The sequence below is a fragment of the Martes martes genome (assembly GCF_963455335.1).
Source record: "Martes martes genome assembly, chromosome: 2".
NCBI lineage: Eukaryota > Metazoa > Chordata > Mammalia > Carnivora > Mustelidae > Martes > Martes martes.
The window spans coordinates 65,691,006-65,700,593 of NC_137889.1; the positions used below are offsets into that span (position 1 = coordinate 65,691,006).

General features: G+C 35.3%; 1 pseudogene across 1 annotated transcript; it reads left to right on the forward strand.

Moving 5' to 3' along the window:
• The first annotated feature begins 8,429 nt into the window (after nt 1-8,429).
• LOC308338721 (pre-mRNA 3' end processing protein WDR33-like) lies at nt 8,430-9,364 on the forward strand (annotated as a pseudogene). The gene has a single exon. The product of its transcript is annotated as a pre-mRNA 3' end processing protein WDR33-like (transcript).
• Nucleotides 9,365-9,588: the final 224 nt, after the last annotated feature.

Below are 9,588 nucleotides of genomic sequence, written 5' to 3' on the forward strand. Positions count from 1 at the left end.
TAAATCCAACTGATTTCTATATGTTAATTTCATATCCTGGAACTTTACAGAATTTATTTATTTTTTTTTAGTTGTAATAATTTTTTAGTAAAGCCTTCAGGGTTTTCTATATATGGTATCATGTGATGGTTTTACTTTTCCTTTCCAATTTGGATGATTTTATTTCTCTTCTCTTGCCTAAATCTCTGGCTAAGATTTCCAATACTATGTTAATAAAAGTGGCAAGGATAGGCATCTTCATCCTGTTTCTGATCTTAGAAAAAAAGCTTTCGAGTGTGTCACTTTTATGGCTTTTATCATGTTGTGGTACACTTCTTCTGCACCAACTTTTTTGAGACATTTTAGCATAAATGGATGTTGAATTTTTTCAAACATTTTTTCTGTAACTTGAGATTTTTATCCTTTGTTTGGTTAATGTGGTGTATCATATTGACTGATTTGTGGATGTTGAACCATCATTGCATCCTGGGGATATATACCACTTAATCATGGTGTATAATACTTCTACTATATTGTTGAACTTAATTTGCTAATGTTTGGTTAAGTGTTTTGCATCTATATTGGCCTGTAGTTTTTTTTGTGTGTGTGTGTGTGTGTGTGTGTGTGTGTGTCTGTATGGTTTTGGTATCAGTGTGATGCTGGCCTCATAAAATGAGTTTGGAGTGTTCCTTCCTCTTTGAGTTTTTGGAATAATTAGAGACGAATAGGTACAAATTCTTCTTTAAATGATTTGTAAAATTCATCTGGGAAGTCATGTGGTCCTGGACTTTTTAATTTTGGGGTGTTTTTAAATTATTGACTCAATTTCATTGCTTCTGTGTAGCTGATTCAGATTTTTTATTTCATTGTGATTCAGTATTAGAGGGAAATTTATCCATTTTTTCTCTATTTTCTAATTTCTTGTCATATAATTGCTCATAATGTTCTTTTATGAGATTTTGTATTTCTGTGATGTCAGTTATAACTTTTCTCATGCCTGATTTTATTTATTTGGGTCCTCTTTTTTTTTTTTTTTTTTTTTCTTGATGAGTATGGCTACGGGCTTATTGATTTTATCTTTTCAAAGAATGAGCATTTACTTTTATTGATCTTTTTAAAATTTTTTAGTCTGTATTTTATATAATTCCACTTTGATATTTATTATTTCCATCATTCTACTAACTTTGGGTTTTATTCTTCTTTCTCTAATTCCTTTAAGTATAGTTAGATTGCTGATTTAAGATTTTTCTTGCTTCTTGGGGTAGGCCTGCATTACTGTACACTTCCCTCATAGGACTACTTTTGCTATGCCCCATAGGTTTTGGAACATTGTTTCCATTTTTATTTATTTCCATTTATTTTTTTAATTTTCTCTTTGATTAAACTTTGGTTGGTTAGTGACATGTTGTTTATTCTCCATGTATTTGTGTTTTTTCCAGTTTCTATCTTTTAATTGATTTCTAGCTTCATACCATTGTGGTCAGAAAAAGTGAATGATTAATCTTCTTAAATTCATTGGACTTATTTTGCAGTCTAACACATGATCTGTATTGTACACTCAAAAAGAGTGTGTATTCTAGGGTCTCTGGATAGAATCTTCTGTATATATCTGTTAAGTCTGTCTGGTGTAATGTGATATTCACATTTCCTTATTGGTTTTCTATCTGAATGATCTATCCATTAACAAGTCAGGTGTTGGGGCACCTGGGTGGCTCAGTGGGTTAAAGCCTCTGCCTTCGGCTCAGGTCATGATCTCAGGGTCCTGAGATGGAGACCCACATCGGGCTCTCTGCTCCACAGGGAGCCTGCTTCCTCCTCTCTCTCTGCCTGCTTCTCTGCCTACCTGTGATCTCTGTCTGTCAAATAAATAAATAAAATCTTAAAAAAAAAAAACAAAAACAAGTCAGGTGTTAAGGTCCCCTACTGTTATTGTAAAACTGTCAGTTTCTCCCTTTATGTCTACTAATATTTGCTTTATATATTTAGGTGTTACAATGTTGGGTGCATAAATATTTATATTTTTGTATTTTTTTGTGGGATCAATCCCTTTATCATTATGTAAATCTTTCAAAATTCTCTTTGTTTATAAGTTTACTTTAATATAAATATTGCTACTGCAGTTTTTTTTTTCAATCTTCCATTTGGATGAAATATTCTTTTCTATCCCTTCACTTTTAGTTTATATGTGTTCTGAGGTCTGAAGTGAGTCTCCTATAAATAGCATATAGATGGGTTTTTAAATTTTAATCCATTCAGTTACCTTATGTCTTTTGATTGGAGCATTTAGACCATTTACATTTAAAGTAATTGTTGATAGATATAGACTTACTGACATTTTGTTGATTGTTTTCTGGTTGTTTTTGTAGTTCTTCTCTATTTTTCTTCTTATCTTGCTCTCTTTCTTTGCGATTGATGACTTTCTTTAGTGTTATGCTGGGATTCCTTTCTCTTTATATTTGTGTACCTATCATAGATTTTTGGTTTATGGTTGCCATGAGGTTCAAATATAACATTCTGTGAATCTATATTAAGTTGATAGTTGCTTAAGTTTGAAAATATTCTAAAAATACTGTTTTTTTTCTTATCCCCTTCCACTTTTTATGTATATGTTGTCATATTTATATAATTTTGTGTATCCTAACCTAATTTCTAAGATATAATTGATTTTACTATTTTTGTCTTTTAACCTCCATTCTATCTTTTTAAAAAGATATATATATATCTTTTTAAAAATATATATATATCTTACTACATATATATCTTACTAAAATAAATAAATAAATACTAAATAAAATAAATACTAAAATAAATAAATATGATATGTAAATATATATGATATATATATCACATATATGATATATATATGTAAATATATGTGATATATATATATTTACTTATTTATTTTAGTAAGAGAGCAGTTGAGCAGGGGAGGTGGCAGAGGGAGAGGGAAAGAGAGAGGATGACTTTAAGACTCTGCTGAATGCAGAATATGACACAGGACTTGATCTCATGATCCTGAGATCATGACCTGAGCCAAAATCAAGAGTCAGAGGCTCAACTGTTTGAGCCATTCAGGCTCCCCAACCTTTATACTACCTCTACAAGTGATTGATCTACTCCTTTCACTATAGGTTTGCTTTTATAAGTGAATTTTTTTCATTTCATAATTTTCTTACTTTTAGTTATCATCTATTCTTTTTTTGTTGTTGTTTAAAGAAGTCTCATTTGACATTTCTTATAAGGCTGGGTTAATGATTATGAACTCATTTAACTTTTGTTCATCTGAAACTTTATCTCTCCTTCAGTTCTGAATGATAACCTTGCTAAATAGAGTATTCTTGGATGTAGATTTTTTCCTGTTAGCAACTTGAATATGTCTTGCCACTTTCCCTGACCTGCAAAATTTCTGCTGAATATTCATCTGAGAGCCTATGGGGTTTCCCTGGTATGTAACTAGTTGCTTTTATCTTGCTTCTTTTAAAGTTCTCTCTTTGTCTTTAATTTTTGACATTTTAATTGTTATATGTCTTAGTATGGATTTCTTTGAGTTCTTCTTGTTTGGAATTCTGTGCTTCCTGGACCTGGGTGTCTGTTTCCTTCTCCAGTTTAGGAAATTTTTCATCTGTTATTTTTTCAAATAAGTTTTCTGCCCCTTTCTCTCTCTTCTTCTGGCATCCCTATAATGTAAATATTAGAATGATCAATGTTGGCCTTGAGGTCCCTTAACCCATCCTCAATTTTTAGTTTTTTTTTTTTCCTTTTCATTGTTCAGCTTGGGTGCTTTCCATTACCCTGTATTCCACACCACTGGTTCTTTATTGCAAAATAAGCTAATCAGCTGTTGATTCCTTCCAGTGTATTTTTTCATTCCAGTTATTATATTCATCATTTCTGATTTTTTATATATATCCTATTTCTTTGTTGAAATTGTTACTGAGTTCATAAACTCTTCTCTCAAATTCAGTGAGTATCTTTATGATTCTTATTTTGAACTCTTTCAGTTAGTTCTTTTTCTAAAGTTTCATTATATTCTTTCATTTGAATCACTTTCCTCTTTTTCTTCATTTTGATTTCTAGTGTTTGTTTCTATGAATTAAGTAAACCATCTACCATTTCCAATCTTGAAGGAGTGGCTTTATGTAGGACGCCCCTGTGTGGACTATATGTGCCTGGAGTCTTTGGCTAGCTGGATAGAGTTGGAGTAGTTATGAGCTAGGCACTCTGCACCACTGGGCACTCTGCACCAGGGCCATTCTGATGGGATGGATGGAGCAGAAATGAGTATAGGCTAGGTGATACTGGGGTTCTCTGCAGTGGGGCCACCCAAGTGGGATAGATGGTGTTGAGGCAGGCATGCTCCAGGACATTCCAAGCAGGGGCCACTTTGGTGGGATGGCTAGAGTTGGATTGGGCATGGTCTCATGTCCAGTGAGTATCCTGGAGGGTCCTGGAGTGCTTTATATCTGGGTCACCTTGCCAAAATAGCTGAGCCTATAGTGGGTGGAAGTTGTGTGTGTCCTGATGTGTGCCATAACAGCCGTGGAGGGACAGCTAGAGCTGTGGGGTATGGGGTGTATTAGGAGGCTAGCTGGAGCTGGTATGGCTAGGGACTCTGCTCCTGTCTGTGCTGTCAAGGTGGAGGGGATATGCAAACAAGGCATTCTCCAACACCTATGACCCAGAAGAGAGTTTCAGCAGTTTCATTACTGTTAAGTGAATGCTCTAGGGTTATTAAATAGGTTTTGTTCACTTATAGTCTGGTTTGACTTTAAACCACCATGTTATTTTGTTTGTCTGTTTCTGTTGTGTTCCAGGTCAGGTGAATATGTATGTGGAACCCTCAGTGCTATCCCTTCCTACTGCAGTTTGTAGAATCATGGATGGGCTTCTTATTGTTACTATGTCTCTGACTCTTTTGTTGTTCTCTATGTGATCCCCCTCACCTTTGTTGTGCAAAAGCTGTTCAATTGACCCTCAGTTCTTCTTCAGGAGGGTTTACTGTATATGAAGACTTAGTGTAGGGTGCCTGGGGGGCTCAGTCAGTTAAGTGTCTGCCTTTGGCTCAGGTCATGATCCTGGGGTTCTGGGATTGAGCCGTGCATTGGACTCTCTGCTCAGAGGGAGACTGATTTTCCCTCTGTTTCCCTCTCTGCTTACTTGTCTTTTTCTCTGTGTCAAATAAATAAATAAAATCTTAAAAAAAAAAAAAAAGACTTGGTATGTCTGTAGGAGGAAGTGAGTTCAGGGTCTTTTTTATGATGTCATTTTGGACCTGCCTTCAATACCCATATTTTTTGAGCTAAGAAATGACAATCTTGAGCTTTGAGTCAATGGTGAACTAGGATTTTAAGTTTTTTCAGGCAGAGCCTGGTCTTTCTCAGAAACTTCACTAAGTCTGCCATACCTTTTGATGGTAGTTTCCAGTGTACTAGGCATGGACTATGCACTTTAAATATATTAGTTCATTTAATCTTTAAAATACACCTGAGTTAGATTTCATAAATATCCCCATTTTTATAGATGAGAAAACTAAGGCATAGAGAGAATAAATAACTACCACAAAGTCACTGAGAAAGTAAATAGCAGAGGTAGGCTTTGAATTCAGGTATTCTGACTTCAGATACTGTGCCCTTAACTACTTTGAGGGATGAAGCATATAAAGGGCAGAATGATTCTGGGAAATTTCTTCTCTCACCAATTTTTTAGAATAGTTTCCTTGAATAGGAATAGGCTTCCACAGTGAGTCTGTGAAGTCCAGAGGACATCCCATGGATAAGTGTTGAGATTGTTCCAAAACACTAAATGTAGTATATTAGCTTAAGATGGTGATTTATTCCTGGGTAGCTGGGATATACACCAAGTGATTTAAGGGATGAGTGCATGGAAAACCTTGAGCAGAATTTTTTCCCGAGTGTGCATAGCTTCTCTGAGTACAGACAGCCATGGTTAAAACTTGGGATATTATTTGAGGATAGTAGCACAATATTACTTCATGGAAACTATTTTCATGTTGTCCTGTGTTTCACATGTTGCTAGTCTCTGGGATGTTGTAGAAGATATTTTGTGGGACATATGAAAACACACTAACATTTTGAGGGAGTAATGAAATATATATGAATGTGCATAAATATGAATAAGTACTTATTGTGCTTTATTAAAAAGAAAAATACTAAGAGAAGTAGGATAATACTTAACTTTTGCAAGTGAATTTCACATTATCTCACCTAATCTTATTTATAGACAAGGAAGGTAAGCCTTACAGAGATTAAGTAACTTTCTCAAGGTCCAGATATGATAAGAACAGAACTGGATTTGAAATCAAGTTTGTCTGATAGCAAAGTCCTTGATCTTTACCCATCACTCTGTGTGTGTGTGTGTGTGTCCATTTGAGAAGTAGAAAGAATGTGCTGAGTAGAATATAATGCAATGGTTTCTTTTTGTAGTTCTAGTAAAAGCTGAGTAGTGCTACTTCTATACATACATTATAGAGGTCATTTGGTTAAGAAATGTTATTGAGAATATGTGTTATTAGAATTACATGAAAGATTCTGCTAAAAACATTATAAGATATAAAGAGCAAATGGTCAGCTCTACCTTATGCCACTTGTGGTTGAAAATGTCTTTATATTACCTATTGATTTCTTGTTCAATGTTTCCTTCCTGCTTTTTCTTTGAATATCAGCTCATTTAATTACATTAAGACCATTTTCTTCTTCCAAGTTCAAGTGATAGTAGTCCTACACCAAAGAGCTCTCAGTGGGAACTAAATGTTAGAGAAAATTGTAAGAAATATTTTAAAAAATAACAAAAGGCATGGTTACTGATGATATAAGTCTGGCAGGAGTGAGGAGACATGAGGAGTGCAATGTTTTTCAAAAAAGAAAACCTTTTTTTTTTTCAGATCCCTTTGTGTCTGGGTGACAGCAAAGATGCTGAATCATCGCTTAGGAGACACACATTAAGATTATATACAACGTGCTAAAAATCCCACTGCTGCTATTAGGACTAATGGTCAAAATAATGATTGAACTTTGGACAAACTGTCTTCACAAAGGAAGAGGAGATTATCAGGCCTCCAGTAAGATCATTGATATAAAATACTTTCCTAAGGGAGGTGGAATTTCTGTTGATTTTTATTACGAATGGCTCTGAGGCTTAGGGCTGAACCTGTGGCCATAGAACATAACCCACCCAGCTGTAGGTCAACATAGGTTTAGAATTCAAAATTTCTCTTTTCTTACTTGGCACATCCATCAGAAGATTCCTATAAGTTACATATTACTGAATGCCTTTCTTGGAAAAGTAAGTGTTAACTTTCCCTACTCTTCTCTGTACGTATACCACAACCTTATTTAGTTCAAGAGTGCTTAATCAGAGAATAACTTTGTCATTTTTATCATCTTAGTCATTTTTATCATCTCACATCATTACAGGAAGATGAGTGTAGTACAATAAGATATTTTGAGAGAGAGAGGCCACATTCACATAACTTTTATTACAGTATATTGTTATAATTGTTGCATTTTATTATTGTTGTTAATTTCTTACTGTGCCTAATTAATAAATTAAGCTTTATCATAGGTATGTATGTGTAGGAAAAACATAGTATATGTAGAGTTTGGTACTCCTCCATATAAGACATTTACTGGGGGTCTTGGAACATATTCCCCAGGGAAAAGGGAGAACTACTGTAATAAGTCATTATCAATGTGATAGGGTAGTGATGAGTACACATTGAGTGTTCAATAAATCTCAACAGCCGGTCAATAAAAATAGGAGGGACAGTAATTAAGATGGATCTCCACTTGGAAGAGGTAACTGGAGAAGGAGGAAAGGTGATAAAGAGTTATGCTGCCCCCAGGAGTCAGTTAAGCCCTCATATTCCTTGGAAATCCTCATGAAACATGGACCTCCCTTTATAAGAAATACCATGACATTAAGGAAATACATACTTCAGGTATGACAAATTGTGATTGCTCAGATTAAGGGCAAAAGATGTGAGTGACTTAAAGACAAAAAAAAAAAAACAACTGTGGCAAGGCTGTTAGGAAAGCCTTAAAATTCTCAAGAAGGAAGCATAATGCATAAATAAAGAATGAATTTAAAAATGAAGTGTGAGAATCAGAAGGCTGTGTCTTCTTCAGTGAAGCCTGGGATCTACATCTAACTTTAGTTTCCTTGTCTATAAAAGGTGAAGGGGGTAGTCTAGGGTGCCAAGGCTGCTGTCTTAAAGTCCCATGGTTCTAAGCTTGAGTAATTTCAGAATCTGCACAAAACTGACACATTGAGGGGAAGATGATAGCAGCTCCTTTGGGGAAGAGGGATTGAGAGGGGTGGAGGGAAGAGGGCAGGTAGGAGAGACATTCCTGACTGTGAAGACAAACCCTTCGCTCACCGTTCATTACCAACTCTGCTCAGTGCTAGAGGTACCCTAGAATGAATATATCACCATGGCTACAGAAATTGGTTCTCTTCCCTGTTTTTTCCATATGCCAAGTTTCCAACACCAAGTGCCTCCACAACTATCGTATAAGCAACCTGATTTTGCACAGCAGCAAGGAATACAACAGCTTATCTTTGATGCAAAATGGATGAGTAGAGAAGTAAACCAAAAACCATAGACTATAATCCGTCTGTAATTAAGTACTTGGAGAACAGAATATGGCAAAGAGACCAGAGAGATATGTGGGCAATTCAGCCTGCTGCAGGTTATTATAATGACATAGTCCCATCTAAAGGGATGTTGAATAATCCTATGAATGCAGTAACAACAAAATTTGTTCAAACATCAACAAATAAAGTGTCTGGTATTTGTTGTTAGGTAGACTTGAGAAGGAAGACGGTTGGTCATTGGAGCTTCTAGTGGAGAATTCACCTTGTGGAATGGACTCAACTTCAATTTTGAAACAAAATTACAGGCTCATGATAGTCCAGTGAGGACCATGACTTGATCACATAATGATATGTATATATTGACAGCATATCATGGAGAATATGTGAAATATTGTCAGTCAAACACGAACGAGGTCAAGATGTTCAGGAACATGAGGCAATTGGAGAGGCCAGGTTTATACACAATATACCATTTTCTGTAGTCCCTATTGTCATGGTTAAATTATTCTTTAAGTGTATTCTGGCTGCAGAGATGCATGGGTTCTGTCAGATCAGATTCTGGGATACTTTCTGCACCCTATAAACACAATATTTTTCTTTGCTTTCACACACTCACCATTTCGCTGGCACTCTTCAGAAGCAGTGTTGTCCTGGTACCAGCCTTCACAGTATATTAGAGATGTATTGTCTGCAGCGTTTTGTACTGGTTTTCTCTTTTCATTTATGGTTAATAATATGTATACATTATTCCTTTTTATTAGCTACTGTGTAAGACAAGAATCATTCATTCTGAATAAAGAACTTAGCCTTTAATTATACAACTGGAAAAAAAAAACTGACACATTATCCTTGATCCCCAGTGAAATGCTAGGTTGCTTGCCTGATCACAACATCCCACTGCCTGTTCTACAAACACTTCTCAAGGAACATAATATACTCTGGCAGTATCATTTTGTTTTAAGGATGTTCTTTGGGGGTAGATTTGCATTTTGATAT